This window comes from Ovis aries, chromosome X (genome assembly GCF_016772045.2).
Source record: "Ovis aries strain OAR_USU_Benz2616 breed Rambouillet chromosome X, ARS-UI_Ramb_v3.0, whole genome shotgun sequence".
Classification (NCBI taxonomy): Eukaryota; Metazoa; Chordata; class Mammalia; order Artiodactyla; family Bovidae; genus Ovis; species Ovis aries.
The window spans coordinates 66,314,113-66,332,883 of record NC_056080.1 but is presented as its reverse complement, the minus strand read 5'-3'; the positions used below and the strand labels follow the sequence as shown (position 1 = coordinate 66,332,883).

The window sequence follows — 18,771 nt, the reverse complement described above, 5'->3', positions numbered from 1 at the left end:
GCTATTCAAGGTTTTTTTGTATTTCCATACAAATTGTGAAATTATATGTTCTAGTTCTGTGAAAGATACCATTGGTAGCTTGATAGGGATTGCATTGAATCTGTAGATTGCTTTGGGTAGTATACTCATTTTCACTATATCAATTCTTCTGACCCATGAACATGGTATATTTCTCCATCTATTTGTGTCATCTTTGATTTCTTTCATCAGTGTTTTATAGTTTTCTATATATAGGCCTTTTGTTTCTTTAGGTAGATTTATTCCTAAGTATTTTATTCTTTTTGTTGCAATGGTGAATGGAATTGTTTCCTGAATTTCTCTTTCTATTTTCTTATTATATTCAAGGGATTTCTCTGTGTTGATTTTATATCCTGCAACTTTACTGTATTCATTGATTTAGCTCTAGTAATTTTCTGGTAGAGGCTTTAGGGTTTTCTATGTAGAGGACCATGTTATTTGCAGACAGTGAGAGATTTACTTTTCTTTTCCAATCTGGATTCCTTTTATTTCTTTTTCTGCTCTGATTGCTGTGCCCAAAATTTCCAAAACTATGTTGAATAGCAGTAGTGAGAGTGGGCATCCTTGTCTTGTTCCTGACTTTAGGGGAAATGCTTTCAGTTCTTCCCCATTGGTGATAATGTTTGCTGTGGATTTATCATATATGGCTTTTATTATCTTGAGGTATGTTCCTTCTATTGTGCTTTCTGGAGGGTTTTTATCATAAATGGATATTGAATTTGGTCAAAGACTTTCTCTGTATCTATTGAAATAATTATATGGTTTTTATCTTTAAATTTGTTAATGTGGTATATCACATTGATTGATTTGTGAATATTGAAGAATCCTTGCATCCCTGGGATAAAGCCCACTTGGTCATGATGTATGATCTTTTTAATATATTGTTGGATTCTGATTGCTAGAATTTTGTTAAGGATTTTTGCATCTATGTTCATCAGTGATATTGGCCTGTAGTTTTCTTTTTTTGTGGCATCTTTGTCAGGTTTTGGTATTAGGGTGATAGTGGCATTATAGAATGAGTTTGGCCGTTTACCTTCTGCAATTTTCTGGAAGAGTGAGTAGGATAGGTGTTAGCTCTTCTTGAAATTTTTGGTATAATTTAGCTCTGAAACTATCTGGTCCTGGGCTTTTGTTTGTTGGAAGATTTTTTATTACAAGTTGATTTCCATGCTTGTGATGGGTCTGTTAAGATTTTCTATTTCTTCTTGGTTCGGTTTTGGAAGGTTATACTTTTGTAAGAATTCATCCATTTCTTCCAAGTTGTCCATTTTCTTGGCATATAATTGCTGATAGTTGTCTCTTATGATCCTTTGTATTTCTATGTTGTCTGTTGTGATTTCTCCATTTGCATTTTTCTTTTTGTTGATTTGATTTTTCTCCCTTTGTTTCTTGATGACTCTGGCTAATGGTTTGTCTCTTTTATTTATCTTCTCAAAGAAACAGCTTTTAGTGATTTTTGTTATTGTCTCCTTTGTTTCTTTTTCATTTTTTCTGCCCAATTTTTGTGATTTCTTTCCTTCTACTAACCCTGGGGTTCTTCATTTCTTCTTTTTCTTCTTCATTTCTTCTTTTTTCTTGCTTGAGGTGTAAATTTAGATTATTTATTTGATTTTTCTCTTGTTTCCTGAGGTAGGCTTGTATTGCTCTGAACCTTCCCCTTAGCACTGCTTTTACTGAATCCCAAAGGTTTTGGGTTATCGTGTTTTCATTTTCATTCATTGCTATGCATATTTTTATTTGTTTTTTTATTTCTTCTGTGATTAGTTGGTTATTCAGAAGCGTGTTATTTAGCCTCCATATGTTTGTATTGTTAATAGTTTTTTCCTGTAGTTGACATCTAATCTTACTGCATTGTGATCACAAAAGATGCTTTAAATGCTTTCAATTATTTTGAATTTACCAAGGCTAGACGTATGGCCCAAGGTGTGATCTGTACTGGAGAATGTTCCATGTGCACTTGAGCAAAAGGTGAAATTCATTGGTTTGGGTTGAAATCTCCTATACATATCAATTAGGTCTAACTGGTCCATTGTATCATTTAAAGTTTGTGTTTCCTTGCTAATTTTCTGTTTAGTTGATCTATCCACAGGTGTGAGTAAGGTATTAAAGTCTCCCACTATTATTGTATTACTGTTAATTTCTCCTTTCATACTTGTTAGCATTTGCCTTACATGGTGAGGTATCCCTATGTTGGGTGCATATATCTTTATAATTGTTATATCTTCTTCTTGGATTGATTCTTTTTTGTCTCTTCTTCTTGGATTGATTCTTTTTTGTCTCTTCTTCTTGGATTGATTCTTTTTTGTCTCTTTTTTGTCTCTTTTCTTGCCCTTTATTTCAAAGTCTATTTTATCTGATATGAGTATTGCTATTCCTGCTTCCTTTTGGTCTCCATTTGCATGAAATATCTTTTTCCAGGCCTTCACTTTCAGTCTGTATGTGTCCCTTGGTTTGAAGTGGGTCTCTTGTAGACAGCATATATAGGGGTCTTGTTTTTGTATCCGTTCAGTCAGTCTTTGTCTTCTGGTTGGAGCATTCAACCCATTTACATTTAGGGTAATTATTGATAAGTATGATCCCGTTGCCATTTACTTTCTTGTGTTGGGTTCGAGTTTATACATGTTTTCTGTGTTTCCTGTCTAGAGAAGATCCTTTAGCATTTGTTGAAGAGCTGGTTTGGTGGTGCTGAATTCTCTCAGCTTTTGCTTGTCTAAATCTTTTGATTTCTCCTTCATATTTGAATGAGATTCCTGCTGGGTACAGTAATCTGGGGTTGTAGCTTTTTCTCTTTCATCACTTCAAATATGTCCTGCTATTTCCTTCTGGCCTGAAGAGTTTCTACTGAAAGATCAGCTGTTATCCTTATGGGAATCCCCTTGTGTGTTGTTAATTTCTTTTCCCTTGCTGCTTTTAATAGTTGCTGTTTGTGTTTGATCTTCATTAATTTGATTAATATGTGTCTTGGGGTGTTTCGCCTTGGGTTTATCCTGTTTGGGACCCTCTGGGTTTCTTGGACTTGGGTGGCTATTTCCTTCCCCATTTTAGGGAAGTTTTCAACTGTTATCTCCTCAAGTATTTTCTGATGGTCTTTCTTTTTGTCTTCTTCTTCTGGGACTCCTATGATTCGAATGTTCAGGCCTTTAACATTGTCCCAGATGTCTCTCAGGTTGTCCTCATTTCTTTTAATTCTTTTTTCTTTTTTCCTCTCTGCTTCATTTATTTCCACCATTCTACCTTCCACCTCATTTATCCTGTCTTCTGCCTCAGATATTCTAATGTTGGTTCTCTCCAGAGTGCTTTTGATCTGAGTTATTGCCTTATGCATTATTGACTGACTCTAATTTTTTATTTCTTCTAGGTCCTTGTTAAACATTTCTTGCATCTTCTCAATCCTTGTCTCTAGTCTATTTATCTGTAACTCCATTCATTGTGTTCCTTTACCTGCCGAATATTTCTCTTCGTTTTCATCTTGTTTAGATTGCTGTGTTTGGGGTGGCTTTTCTGTATGCTGGAAGTTTGTGATTCCTCTTTATTGCAGAGGTTCCTGCCTGTGGGTAGGGTTGGACAAGTGGCTTGTCAGGGTTTCCTGGTTAGGGAAGATTGCACTGGTGAAGCTGGATCTCTTCTCTCTGGAATGTAATGAAGTGTCCAGTAGTGAGTTTTGAGGTTTGATTTGACTTTAGGCAGCCTGTATTTTAATGCTCAGGGCTATGTTCCTGTGTTCCTGGAGAATTAGCGTGGTATGTCTTGCTCTGGAACTTGTTGGCTCTTGGGTGGAGCTTGGTTTCAGTGTAGGTATGTAGGCTTTTGGGCTTCCCTGGTGGCTCAGCTGGTAAAGAACCCGCTCTTATCAATTAATGTTCCCTGGATTCAGGCGTTTTCTGGTGTTCTCAGGTTTTGGATTTAAGCCTCCTGCCTCTGGCTTTCAGTCTTATTCTTACAGTAGCCTCAAGACTTCTCCATCTATATAGCACTAATGATAAAACATCTAGGTTAATAGTGAAAAGATTATCCACAGTGAGGGACACCCAGAGAGGTTCACAGAGTTACATGGAAGAGGGAGATAGAGGTGACCAGGAGGGGAAGAGGGGAAATCTGAAGGGGCGAGAGCAATCTAGCCAGTAATCAGTTCCCTATGTGCTCTCCACAGTCTGGAACACACAGAGAGGTTCACAGAGTTACATAGAGAAGTAAAGAGGGAGGAGGGAGATAGAGATTACCAGGAGGAGAAGAGGGGCAGTCAAAAGGGGAAAGACCAGTCTAGCCAGAAATCAGTTCCCTAAGTGTTCTCCACAGCCTAGAACACCCAGAGAGATTCACAGAGTTAGGTAGAGAAGAGAAGGCAGAGGGAGGAGATGGAGGTAACCTGGGGGAGAACTGTGAGAGTCAAAAGGGGAGAGAGCTGTCAAGCCAGTAATCACACCCCTAAGTAAAAATGGGTACTGAAGATTAGATTCTTAAAGGTACAAAATGATAACAAATACCGAAAAGCAAAGATTAAAAATCTAGAGTAGAGGTTAGACTCTCAAAAATACAATATTAAAAATATAAAACCAAATCAATAACAAAAACTATAAAATATGTATGTGAAATTTGGTTTAAAAATACGGTCTTTTTTTTACAAGGTAATAGTAAGGTTATAAAAATGAAAATTAAAGGAAAATAAAAAATTTAAAAATTTGTAAGTCTCTTCAGTGTCTACTTTCTGCCCTGACACAAGGGGGGCGAAGGTGGTCACTTATTTAGGCTCTCTTGTTCAGTCGTGCTGTGGGGAGGGAGGAACACTGCAAAAAAATATCACTGGCGTGTGTGTGGAGTTCTCACAGTGTGTGGACCACACTGGGTTTGCCCCAGCTCATGGTGCCTGTGCTTTCCCCGTCTACACTGCTCAGGCTCCAGGTTGCTCTGAAGGGGAACTGCAATCACGCCCTGGATTGCATGCACTTCCCAGGTCTAAGCTGCTCAGTTTCAGGTTCTCAAGTACTCCACAAAGGCACAGACTCTGTTGGGCCTGCGTTTTGTGCCCTTCCCAGGTCCGAGGAGCTCAGGCCACCAGGTGCTTGGCGAGTGCACTATCCCAGGTGTGTGGTGCTTCTTATCACCTTTCTGGTCTCAGCTGATTTCAGGCTGTGACCCTCCAGGCATATGTCAACCGTCCAGGATCCTATGAAGACTTGGTTAGCAAACGGGAGCCTGCTCACAGTTTGGAGGATGCTGTCTCTGGGGCCAAGATTGCCTTTCACCTTCCGGCTCTGGCTGTCGTCCACCTGCCTTTCTGCCTCTGGCAGGGCAATGGGCCCGTCCACAGCCAGCTAGCTTTCCTCTGGTATTCACTGAATCCTTTGTTCTGTGAGCCGGCTAGGCTGTGACTTAGGTTAGAGCTGTTTGCGGGAAATTTCTCTCTTTCTCTCTCTTTTTTTTTTTCTATCTCTTTCTCTTTTTTTTTTTCTCTCTCTCTCTGGCTATCCCACAGTTTGGGTTGCTATCTCATGTTGGCTCCTTCAGATTGTCCTCAGGGCATTCAGGCTTGGTCCTTACCCTAAGCATACAACCCATGCCTCCCCATCGCTCGCTGTGGCAGATGCGAGCATCTGGGCTCTTTTTCCACTGGGAGTAGTAGTTAAGGCATATATTCTGTGGATTTTTCCCCCCTCCCAGTTATGTTGCCCTCTGAGATTCCATAACTCCCCAGAGACCTGCCTGTGAGAGAGTGGTGTATGGAAACTCCTCCCCGGTATATGGGTCTCCATCCCTAACTTTTTTGTCTCTCTTTTTGTCATTTATATTTTGTCCTACCTACTTTCAAAGAGAATGGGTTGCCTTTTGGGGTGCCTGGTGTCCTCCGCCAGTGTTCAGAAGTTGTTTTGTGGAAGTTGCTCAGCATTCAAATGATTTTTTGATGAATATATGGAGGAGAACGTGGTCTCCCTGTCCTATTCCTCTGCCATCTTAGGACTGGCCCCCAGAATTTTTTTTTTTAATGGCAAAACTTGTTTAGGTGGTATGCTTTAGGGTTGTCACCTGAGTTGCTCAGTATATTATACTGCTTTACATGCAGAGCTTTTCATTGTTTATTTTTAGTTCAGTGTTGCTATTTAGACTGGGCATATTCTAACAGTATTAACCATTTAGCCTTCATTTGCTCCTCCAGTTTACTGCGTGGAACTTTGTTAACTAGCAAAATAATTTGATATTAAGATCTGTCAACCATGGACTGATTGGTTCTGGAGGTCCTGTTACTTGCTATATTATGAAACTACAGTCCCATGATTTGTTATACTACCAATATTAATTTAATCATGATAAAAAAAATGTATCCCTGAGTTTTATATTGGTGAATGGTCATTATTTTTGTCTTGCTGCTACTTCTCTGCTAGATCATCATTTAGCCCAGCTGTATTATGGGATCATCTTTTGACTTCATGGTGTCACTGAAAGGCTTACATGTGCTACTGGATGAAAATATTTCAGTGGTAAGACTAATCTCCATGTGGTATTTTATCTCAAATCTTTTCTAACATGCTTCATGTTATGTGTAACACATATTGGGAAGTTTGATGCTGGCACACTTAATTTACCTTAACTTATGGCCAAAATACTGGTAACCATTATTTGGTGTCAGTCTGGGTTTATAGCTAATAAGGGTCATTTCAGTTTTGTAATAACAAGATTAAATGTTTTATAGTAAGAACACTGATGTTAACAACCCTGCTAATCAGTGCAACTCTGAATAAGGCAGTTAACTTCTTTAAAAACGAAACAAGGCAACTATATTGTGACATAGTTAATATACTATAAAAGTTACCCTTTTAGAGTTTCAGTAGTTTTTTGTATATTCAGTGTTCTGCAACCATCATTACTGTCTTACTGTAAGACATTCCTCATTTTCCCTGTTTGCTAACCCTGGAAACCACTGATCTAACTTTTTGTTCCTGTGAATTTGTCTCCTCTAGTCATTCATATGAATGGAATCATACAATATGTAACATTTGTGTTTGGCTTCTTTTACTTAACATGTTTTGGTGATTTAGATGCTGCTATGTGGTGTCAGCATATTGGGTCCCTACCAACCTGGGGAGTTCATATTTCAGTGTCCTATCTTTTTGCCTTATCATACTGTTCATGGGTTTCTCAAGGCAAGAATACTGAAGTGGTTTGACATTGCCTTCTCTAGTGGACCACGTTTTTTCAGAACTCTCCACCGTGACCCATCCTTCTAGGGTGGCCCTATACAAGCATGGCTCATAGTTTCATTGAGTTAGACAAGACTGTGGTCCATGCCATGAAACAAGACAAATTGGAAGTTGTCAAACAGGAGATGGCAAGAGTGAACATCACCATTTTAGGAATCAGCAAACTAAAATGGACTGGAATGGGTGAATTTAACTGAGATAATTATTGTATCTACTACTGTGGGCAAGAATCCCTTAGAAGAAATGGAGTAGCCATCATAGTCAACAAGAGTCCAAAACACAGTACTTGGATGCAATCTCAAAATGACAGAATGATCTCTGTTCGTTTCCAAGGCAAACCATTCAGTATCACAGTAATCCAAGTCTGTGTCCTGACAGGTAATGCTGAAAAAGTTGAATGGTTCTATGAAGACCTCCAAGACCTTCTAGAACTAACACCCAAAAAAAATGTCCTTTTCATTTTAGGTACAGGAATGCAAAAGTAGGAAGTCAAGAGATACGTGGAGTAACAGGCAAATTTGGCCTTGGAGTACAGAATGAAGCAGGGCAAAGGCTAATAGAATTTTGCCAAGAGAACACACTGGTCATAGCAAACACCCTATTCTGACAACACAAGAGAAGACGCTAGAGTCTTCAGACTCTACAGACATTACCAGATGGTCAGTATTGAAATCAGATTGATTATATTCTTTGCAGCCAAAGATGGAGAAGCTCTATACAGTCAGCAAAAACAAGACTGGGAGCTGACTATGGCTCAGATCATCAACTCTTTATTGCCAAATTCAGAGTGAAATTGAAGAAGTAGGGAAAACCACAGACCATTCAGGTATGACCTAAATAAAATCCTTTAGAATTATACAGTAGAAATGACAAATAGATTCAAAGGATTAGATCTGATAGACAGAGTCCCTGAAAAACTATGGAGGGAGATTCATGACATTGTATGTGAGGCAGTGATTAAGACCATCCCGCCAAAAAGAAATGCAAAAAGGCAAAATGATTGTCTGAGGAGGCCTTACGAATAGCCATGAAAAGAAGAGAAGCAAAAGGCAAAAGAGAAAAGGAAAGATATACTCATTTGAATGCAGAGTTCTAAAGGATAGCAAGGAAAGATAAGAAAGCCTTCCTGAGTGATCAATGCAAAGAAATAGAAGAAAACAATAGAATGGGAAATAACAGAGAGCTTTTCAAGAAAATTAGAGATACCAAGGGAACATTTCAAGCAAAGATGGGCACAATAAAGAACAGAAATGCTATGGACCTAACAGAAGCAGAAGATACTAAGGAGAGGTGGCAAAAATACACTGAAGATCTATAGAAAAAAGATATTCATCACCCAGACAATCATGATGATGTGATCACTCACCTAAAGCCAGACATCCTGGAATGTGAAGTCAAGTGGGCCTTAGGAAGCATCGCTACAAACAAAGCTAGTGGAGGTGATGGAATTCTAGTTGAGCTATTTCAAATTCTAAAAGATGATGCTGTGAACGTGCTGCACTCAATATGCCAGCAAATTTGGAAACCTCAGCAGTGGCCACAGAACTGGAAAAGGTCAGTTTTCATTCCAGTTCCAAAGAAACATAATGCACAATTGCACTAGTCTCACACTCTAGCAAAGTCATGCTCAAAATTCTCCAAGCCAGGCTTCAGTAGTATGTGAACCGTGAACTTTCAGATGTTCAAGCTGCATTCAGAAAAGGCAGAAGAACCAGAGATCAAATTACCAACATCTGTTGGATCATCGAGAAAACAAGAGAGTTCCAGAAAAGCATCTCTTTCTGCTTTATTCACTATGTCAAAGCCTTTGACTGTGTGGATCACAAGAAACTGTGGGAAATTCTTCAAGAGATGGGAATACCAGACCACCTGTCCCGCCTCCTGAGAAATCTGTATACAGATCAAGAAGCAACAGTTAGAACTGGACATGGAACAACAGACTGATTCCAAATTGGGAAAGGAGTACGTCAAGTCTGTGTAATGTCACCGTGCTTATTTGACTTATATGCAGGTACATCATGAGAAATGCTGGACTGGATGAAGTACAAGTTGGAATCAAGATAGCTGGGAAAAATATCAGTTGCTTCAGATATGCAGATGATACCACCCTTGTGGCAGAAAAGCACTTTCTCTTGATGAAAGTGAAAGAGGAGAGTGAAAAAGTTGGCTTAAAACTCAACATTCAGAAAACTAAGATCGTGGCATCTGGTCCCATCACTTTATGGCAAATAGATGGAGAAACAGTGGAAACATTTATAGATTTTATTTTTGGGGTGCTCCAAGATCACTGCAGATGGTGACTGCAGCCATGAAATTAAAAGATGCTTGCTCCTTGGAAGAAAAGTTATGACCAACCTACACAGCATATTAAAAAAACAGAGACATTACTTTGCCAACAAATGTCCATCTAGCTAAGCCTATGGTTTTTCCAGTAGTCATGTATGGAAGTGAGAGCTGGTCTATAAAGAAAGCTGAGCACCAAAGCATTGATGCTTTTGAACTGTGGTGTTGGAGAAGACTCTTGAGAGTCCCTTGGACAGCATGGAGATAGAATGAGTCCATCCTAAAGGAAATCAGTCCTGAATATTCATTGGAAGGATTGATGTTGAAGCTGAAACTCTAATACTTTGGCCACCTGGTGTGAAGAACTGACTAATTTGAAAAGACCCTGATGCTGGGAAGGATTGAAGGTGAGGAGAAGGGGACGACAGAGGATGAGATGGTTGGATGGCATCACCAACTCAATGGATATGAGTTTGTGTAACTCTGGGAGTTGGTGATAGATAGGGAGACCTGGCATGCTGCAGTCCACGGGGTCGCAAAGAGTCGGACACAAGTGAGCGACTGAATTGAACTGAACTCATGTAGCGTCAGATGCCAGGGCACAGGATGACACAGACCCTTCCCACCTGCAGTGTACACTTAGGGAATGGGGGTGGGGGACAGACATGCAAAACAACCTCTGTCTAATAAGAAAATTGCTGTAATGAAGCAGAATATAAAATGCAGTGGGGATATCAACAGCACACCACTGTCTCAATTGAGTTGAGTGAATTTTTGTCCATTTACTCTTCAAGGAGGAGATATGCTTGTGTCCACATCACCCAGCTTCTCCATCATATATGACGTTTTTCCAAGTGCCTCTCATTAAGATTGGGCTTCCCAGGTGGCTCAGTGGTAAAGAATTCCCCTGCCAATGCAGGATATGCTGGTTCAATCCCTAGGTTGGGAAGATCCCCTGAAGGAGGAAATGCCAACCCGCATCAGTATTCTTGCCTGGAAAAGTCCATGAACAGAGGAGCCTGGCGGGCCATAGTCCACAGGATCTGAGAGAGTAAAACAACTGAGTGATAGAACACACACATAGTATATGTTAGTACTTCATTCCATTTTTTAGCTGAATAATATTCCACTTTATGGATTAACCTTGTTTTATCCATTCATCATTTGAACGATATTTTGGGTTTTGTGTGGACATTTTCCTCGGTTATTTACTTCGTGTTACAATTGCTTTGTAATATGGCAACTCTCCGTATACTCTTTTGAGTAATTGACAGGCTACTAAAGTAACTGCATCATTTTATATTTTCACCAAGAAATTTATGAGGATGTCAGTTTGTCTCCATTCTCACTTTTCTTTTATAAATGGCCATCCTGGTGGATGTTAAGTATAGTTGACTCTCGAACAGCACAGGGGTTGGGAGCACTGATCCTCCTCACAATGCAAAATCTACATGTAACTTACAGTGAGCCCTCCATATATGACTATTCCTCCTGAGGTTCCTCATGTGCATGGATTATCTAGTACTACAATATTTAATACTGAAAAAAATCCACCTATAAATGAACTCATGTAGTTCAAACCCATGTTGTTCAAGGAACATCTGTATCTTGTATCTCATGTGGTTTTGCCTAGTATATCCCTGTGGAGCAACTTTTTATATGCTGATTGGCCATTTGTATTTCTTTGGAGAAATGTATATTCAAATTGTATGTTCACTAGAATTGAGTTATATATCTTTTTATATGTTGTTTACATTTTCATTCATAATAAATTCTTTTTTAAAAAATTTTATTTTTTAATTGAAGGATAATTGCTTTACAGAATTTTGTTTTCTTTCAAATATCAGCAGGAATCAGCCAGGTGCACCCATGTCCCCTCCCTCCCGAACCTCTCTCCCATCTCCCTCCCCATCCTACCCTTCTAGATTGTTACAGAGCCCCTGATTGAGTTCCCTGAGTCATACAGTAAATTCCCATTGGCTATCTGTTTTACATATCATATTGTAAGTTTCTATGTTACTCTCTCCATACATCTCACACTCTCCTTCCTTCCCTTCCCCATGTATATAAGTCTATTCTTTTTATCTGTTTCTCCATTGCTGCCCTGCAAATAAATTCCTCAGTACCATCTTTCTAGATTCCATGTACATGCATTAGGGTGCAATATTTATATTTCTCTTTCTGACTTACTTCCCTCTGGATAATAGGCTCTAGGTTCGTCCACCTCATTAAAACTGACTCAAAGGCATTCCTTTTTATGACTGATAGTCCATTGTATATATGTATCTCAACTTCTTTGTACATTCATCTGTCAATGAACATCTAGGTTGATTCCATGTTCTAGGTATTGTAAGTAGTGCTGCAATGAACACTGGGGACATATGTCTTTTTCAACTTTGGTTTCCTCAGGGTATATGCCTAGCAGTGGGATTGCTGGCTTATATGGTGGTTTTATTGCTAGCTTTTTAAGGAATCTCCATACCATCTTCTATTGTGGATGTATCAATTTGCATTCCCACCAGCAATGCAAGAGTGTTCCCTTTTCTCCACACCCTCTCCAGCATTTATTGTTTATAGACTTTTTTATGATGGCCATTCTGACTGGTAAGAGGTGGCCATCTTGTAGTTTTTATTTCAATTTCTGTAATAATGAATGATGTTGAGCATCTTTTCATGTGTTTGTTAGCCATCTGTATGTCATCTTTGGAAAAATGTCTGTTTAGGTCTTTTTCCCACTTTTTGATTGGGTTGTTTGTTTTTCTGGTATTGAGTTGTATAAGCTGCTTGTATATTTTGGAAATTAATTATTTGTCAGTTGTTTCCTTTGCTATCATTTTCTCCCATTCTGAGGGTTGTCTTTTCACCTTGTTTCTACTTTCGTTTGCTGTGCAAAAGCTTTTAACTTTAATTAGGTCCCACTTGTTTATTTTTGGTTTTATTTCCATTACTCTAGGTAGTGGGTCATAGAGGATCTTGCTTTGATGTATGTCATTGAGTGTTCTGCCTATGTTTTCCCCTAAAAGTTTTATAGTTTCTGGTCTTACATTTAGACCTTTAATCCATTTTGAGTTTATCTTTGTGTATGGCATTAGGAAGTGTTCTAATTTCATTCTTTTACACATTGCTGTCCAGTTTCCCCAGCACCACTTACTGTAGAAGTTGTCTTTGCCCCATTGTATATTCTTGCCTCTTTTGTCAGGGCCAGAGGAGCCTGGTGGGCTGCTGTCTATGGGGTCGCACAGAGTCAGACACAACTGAAACGACTTAGCAGCATAGACTCATGGGTTTATCTCTGGGATCTCTATCCTGTTCCATTGGTCTATATTTCTGTTTTTGACAGTACCATACTGTTGTGATGACTGTAGCTTTGTAGTAGTCTGAAGCCAGGAAGGTAGATTACTCGAGCTCCATTCTTCTTTCTCAAGACTGCTTTGACTATTCAGGATCTTTTGTATTTCCATATGAATTGTGAAATTTTCTGTTTTAGTTCTGTGGAAAATGCCATTGGTAATATAATAGGGATTGCATTGAGTCTGTAGATGGCATTTGGTAATTTAGTCATTTTCACAATATAGCAAAGATTAATAACACTAAAAGCTGGTTCTTTGAGAAGATCAACTAAATTGACAAACCACTAGCCAGACTCATCAAGGAAAAAAAGAGAAAAATCAAATCAACAAAATCAGAAATGTAAAAAGAGAGGTTACAACAGACAACACTAAAATACAAAGGATCATAAGAGAATATTATGAGCAACTACATGCTAATAAAATGGACAACATAGAGGAAATGGACAGATTTTTAGAAAAGTTGAACTTCCCAAGACTGAACCAGGAAGAAATAGAAATTATGGACAAGCCAATTTTTACTGAAATTGAAACTGTAATAAAAAAATCTCCCAAATACAAAAGCCCAGGGCCAGATGGTTTCACAGGGAAATTCTATCAAACATTTAGAGAAGAGCTAATGCCTGTGTTTCTGAAACTCTTTCAAAAAACTTCAGAGGAAGGAACACTGCCAAACTCATTCCACGTGGCCACCCTGGTACAAAAACAGGCAAAGACAACAACAAAAAAAAATTACAGGCCAGTATCACCATTGAATATAGGTGCAAAAATCCTCAATGAAATTCTAGCAAACAGAATTTGACAACATGTTAAAAAGCTCATACACCATGATCAAGTCACGTTTATTCGAGGGATGCAAGGATTCTTCAATATATGCAAATCAATCAATGTGATACACCATATTAACAAATTGAAAGATAAAAACTATATGATCATCTCAATAGATGCAGAAAAAGCCTTTGAAAAAAAATTCAGCACCCATTTGTGGTAAAGGCACTTCAATAAATGGGCATAGAAGGAAACTGCCTCAACATAATAAAGGTATATATGATAAGCCCACAGCAAATATTCTCAGTGGTGAAAAACTGAAAGCATTCAGTCTAAAATCAGGAACAGGACAAGCGTGTTCACTTTCACCACTATTATTCAACGTAGTTTTGGAAGTCCTAGCTATGGCAATTAGAGAAGAAAAATAAAAGGAATCCAGATAGGAAAAGAAGTAAAACTCACTATTTGCAGATGACATGATACTATACATAGTAAACCCAAAACAAACTATCAGAAAATTACTAGAGCTAATCAGTGAATTTAGCAGTCATGGGATACAGGGTCAGTACACAGAAATCACTTGCATTTCTACTGATTTAAAAATGCTTCTTCCATCCTGCAAGCTTCTGGGAACTCTGTTTATTGTTTCTAGCATATATAACCATTAAAAATCTTCAAACCCTCCAGTATAGAGGTAACTGGTTTTGTTTTCACTACAAAAAGTTTAGAGTCTCAGAGAGATAAGAATCCTTTTCCACTTGATGGTTTTGCTTCAGTTTTAAGAGCAGCTCCCTAAGAGGGAGCTAAAGGAGACCATCTAGGATACAGAGAGGTTTAGGTCCTATGAAAAGTTTAAGTTTAGGTCCTATGAAAAGCATTAAAGAAATTAGAGTCATTTAGATTCTGGGAAACAACTCCAAAATGGAGTTCGTTTTCAGATGTCTTATGAAGTCAAGGATAGTTGGTTTTGTTGCATAAAGGCAATTCTAGTTAATGGAGTAATAGATTCAAGAAGGTCCAAAGATGAAAATACTTTTGGAAGTAATAACCTAGTGGAATTTGAGAATCTCCCCACAGGAAAGGTTTGATTACATGCACTTTAAGGTCACATTTAAGGAAGAAATGTAAGGCTTTAGGTAGCAGGTCATAGAAGATACCTTGGGTTATGTGGTTCTACTTGGTGGCCTTTAAAGCTTTAAAAGTATTTCTTCCTTCATGTTCAAGGGTCACCTGGGAAGCAGGCCACTGGAAAATGAGTTATATTGTACAATCAGTCTACTAATGAATAGGAATGAAATAAGGCCTCAGCAGTTGTCCAGAGAGTCTCTGGTCTCTGGGAGCCACCATTCTCTCATGGGCTCAGAGTGATGGCTCTTGATTATAACATAGGTTGTAGATTTAGAACTTCAAGGATGGAAGGACCTTAAAAATCTCATATCTAAAACAGCTTATTTTAATTTGACCCTAATTCAAGTCCTTTTATAATATACCCAAGAAACAGTCTTTTAGCCTCCAAGTAAGGGCACTTAGTGGTGGGGAACTCCCTGAGTTAGTTTGACTCTTCTTTTAAGAGCTCTTTGCAACATTGAGCTAAAATATATCTTTCTACAGTTTCAACTCACTCATCACATTTGTATTATGCCCCAGTTCAAGAATATTGCTTTATTGTTCTCTCTTCTGCATCTTCAGCTTCTCTCTGCCGTCTTTTTGCTGCCATACACTGTGCTGGGTGATGGGGATATGGAGATGAATTAGACATGATTCCTGCCCTCAAGGAGTTCTCAGCCTAGTGAGAGTTCGACATATACACAGAGAATTACAACAGTATGGTATGCTCTACAATGGAGGTATGTACAAGATACTGTGGGATTCAGAAGAGAAATCATTTGACTGAATCTGGACATGCAGAGGTTAGAGGAACTGATGATTAAGTTGAATCTCAAAAAAAGTAAAGGTTGACTAAGCAGAAAAAGTATGGAGATTAGAAATAGAATGATGAATTGGGAATTACAGTTAGTTCATGAAATTAGGTTGTAAATATGGGCTGGGAAGAGAGCTTTATATAGTGTGAAATGAATCAAGTGAAAGTGAAGTTGCTCATTTGTGTCACTCTTGTCGTGTGTGACCCCATGGACTGTAGCTCGCCAGGCTTCTCCGTCCATGGGATTTTCCAGGCGAGAGTACTGGAGTGGATTGCCATTTCCTTCTCTAGAGGATCTTCCTGACCCAGGGATTGAACCCGGGTCTCCCACATTATAGGCAGACACTTTACTGTCTGAGCCACCAGGGAAGTCTAATTTTGAATCAAAGCAAATTAAATTTGGATTTCATTTTGAGTGTTTTAAGAAGGGGATGCTTTTGATGGTCACTGTGGTGGTAGTAAGTTATGGAAGATTTTCAGATCTAGACAGGGAGATCAGTTAGAAGGATACTGTAGTAGTTAAGATGATAAATGATCTAAGGCTGGAAGGAGTGACAATGAAGATAACCTCTTAAATACAATGTTAAAGAAATTATAGATATAGTTAGAACATGGGAAAATTTAGGCTTTCAGACTGGCAAATGGGTATTCTCCATCCACATCTAGACCTTCATGAAAGATCCTTGCATGTTTTTTTATATAGGTGTTGCCATTGGTTCCTTCAAGACCAGGGCTTGGCTGCACAGATTTTGCAAGTTCCTTTAGGGGGTGGGGCAGCCATATGTGAAATGTTCACTCTAAGAAAGACAACTGAAGAGCCAAAGACTTCTCATAGTGTTACTAAGTTCCTGATCCTTCTCATCAGTAGCAGGGCTACCCACACTGTCACGTATCTTCCAAAATATTTTTTACCAAAACTGGAGGCTTTTATATTTAAAACCCTCTCAGGGAAGAAATGGCCTTGGTTGTTATTGTCTCAATGCTTTGTTTAAGGATTTTTAATGTTTATGGTTATATCTCCTGGTTAAAAATATTTATAATAATTAAAAATATAAATATATCCTGAATTTATTTTCTTGTTTCTCAAAGCAATATAAATACAATATTTGGCAAATTCTCTCCTTAAGGCTCAGAGGATTCAGAGAATGGCTTTCTGTGACTAGAATTATTGATTGGAGAGTATGTTTAAGTAGACCTTTTGTATTTTCCGTGAACCTTATCTAACTAGCCATGCTGAAGAGCAGTGGAGGGGAGAAGGGTTGGAAGAGGAAGCCCTGAGCAGGACAACAAAACAGTACAGTGACAGTTGGAGCCAGTCTCATACTTACCAATGTAGTTTTGAGCATGGTTTTTCACCTCTCTGTGTTACTTTATTTCTTCTTATGTAAAATAGAATTAGTGATATCTTTTTGCAATGATGAGTGGGGGTGGGAATATAAGGATTTAATGGGATTATTTGTATAAATTGCTTGGAACAGATGTGGGATATGCTGAATGCTATATGAACTGTAGTTTTTGTTGATAATGATGTTGACCTTGACAAGGATTTTAAAAACATAGTTAACTAAAGGTACTTAACATTTTATATTGTGAATAAGGATGTTGGGGTTTGCAAAAGAAAGTAAAGCTACCTGATCTCAAGGTTTTCAGTGGCATGCTAGAGGGAAGTCACTTTTCTGCTGGGTTTTTTTTTTTTCCCCCTCTGCCAAATAGGTTGGGAAACCAGATGACTTTTGTCCATGCCCTGATCACTAATCTATTGCATTTGCTCTTATTTCCAAATATAAAACTGTTGAAATTTTGTATAATACCTAAACTGAATAAAGTTATCCTAAAAAATGTAGAAAAATACTTTGGAATTGGTCAAAACTGGATTTGAAACCTATTACTAGCTATGTGATCTAAGGCATGTTACTTAACCTAATTGAACCTCAGCTTCTTCATCTAATATATAATAATTAATTTGCAGGGTGTTCATGAGGATATTGTAAAGTGTGTGTTATAAGCACGCTATAAATTACAGCTATCATTGTTAGTTCTTGGGACATTCACCGCATGACAGAAACAACAGCAGGCCCTGGTGGCTGGGAGGACTTCATGGATCCAACAGCAACCTGAAGAAATCCTACTCGGATGGATATAATACAACCTGCTAAGTGTCCTAGCACTTATCAGGTTGTATTATCATTGTCCGTGTCTATGGCTCTCGTCTACCAGACTCTAAATTCCTTACAGGCAAGGACAGTGCCTTATTCATCTTTGTATTCGCAGTGCCTAATTCGGTGCACATTGTAGGCCTCATTAAATGTTTGTTGAATGAAAAAATGAATCATCAACAGACATTAATTGGGCGCCTGCTCTGTGATCTCCATGGGCTCATCTTGTCCCCGCCAGTTGCCTACAACGTCCAAGCTGTCTTCAGTATGCTTTCTTCTGAAGCTCACTCCTGTCTTCTAATTCTTTTGCCAAGGACTTCTCTGTGTAGTGCAAAGACAGCAAATATACTTCATCTCAAGTACCATCTCCAATTGATTGATAGTACCTGTCTTTATTATGTTCTATAAAAACAGTTCTGAAGCCAGGTGTCAACTCAGTATGAAAGAGGATTATAACTAATTAGTGATGTTTGCTGGGGGTGGGGAAAGGGGATTAGCAGCATACATGCCATATATATGTCATATTTAATATTGTGTTTTCCATGAAATACTCTGTTTCCATGTCTGTATTTTAGTCTTGGCTACTTGCAGATGTTGCATTGCTGCCGCTGCCACCACTGCTGTTACTACACTACACTTGCTACGAGTTGTTCCTTGGGTAGGACTGGAGTGATCATTGATCAGAAACTCATCCTCACAGTCTGGGGTTTGCTCCTGTTGCTGGTATTCACAGTTTTCCCCTTTCAACTTTACCTCAGCTAACCCCTTACCTACATTAACAGGTAGGCCTTTAGTTTATGTTCACCACTCAACAGGCTCATATTTCCTTTTTCTTATTTACTGTGATTAATCATTATTGCTTCATGAGAAGCCTTCTTTCTATTAGAAGATGTGACAACTAGAATACAAGTTAAACCATTCCATCAAGGCCCTACAGTGAATCATATAAGCTCCCTTTTAATATAGGAGAAAATTGAGCATACTCACACACTATAAGGCAGGGAGAAGGGAAACATTTGTACATATGGGACAGAGATGATAACATATGGCTCTTAGAACATAGGTGGAGGGTTAGCCTTAGATCA

At 38.6% G+C, this 18,771-nt stretch overlaps 1 non-coding gene across 1 annotated transcript; it reads left to right on the top strand.

Annotated features, from left to right (window-relative positions):
* The first annotated feature begins 17,646 nt into the window (after positions 1-17,646).
* MIR374B (microRNA mir-374b) lies at positions 17,647-17,741 on the top strand. The gene has a single exon (NR_107976.1). It is a non-coding gene; the product is annotated as a microRNA mir-374b (primary transcript).
* The last annotated feature ends 1,030 nt before the right edge of the window (positions 17,742-18,771 follow it).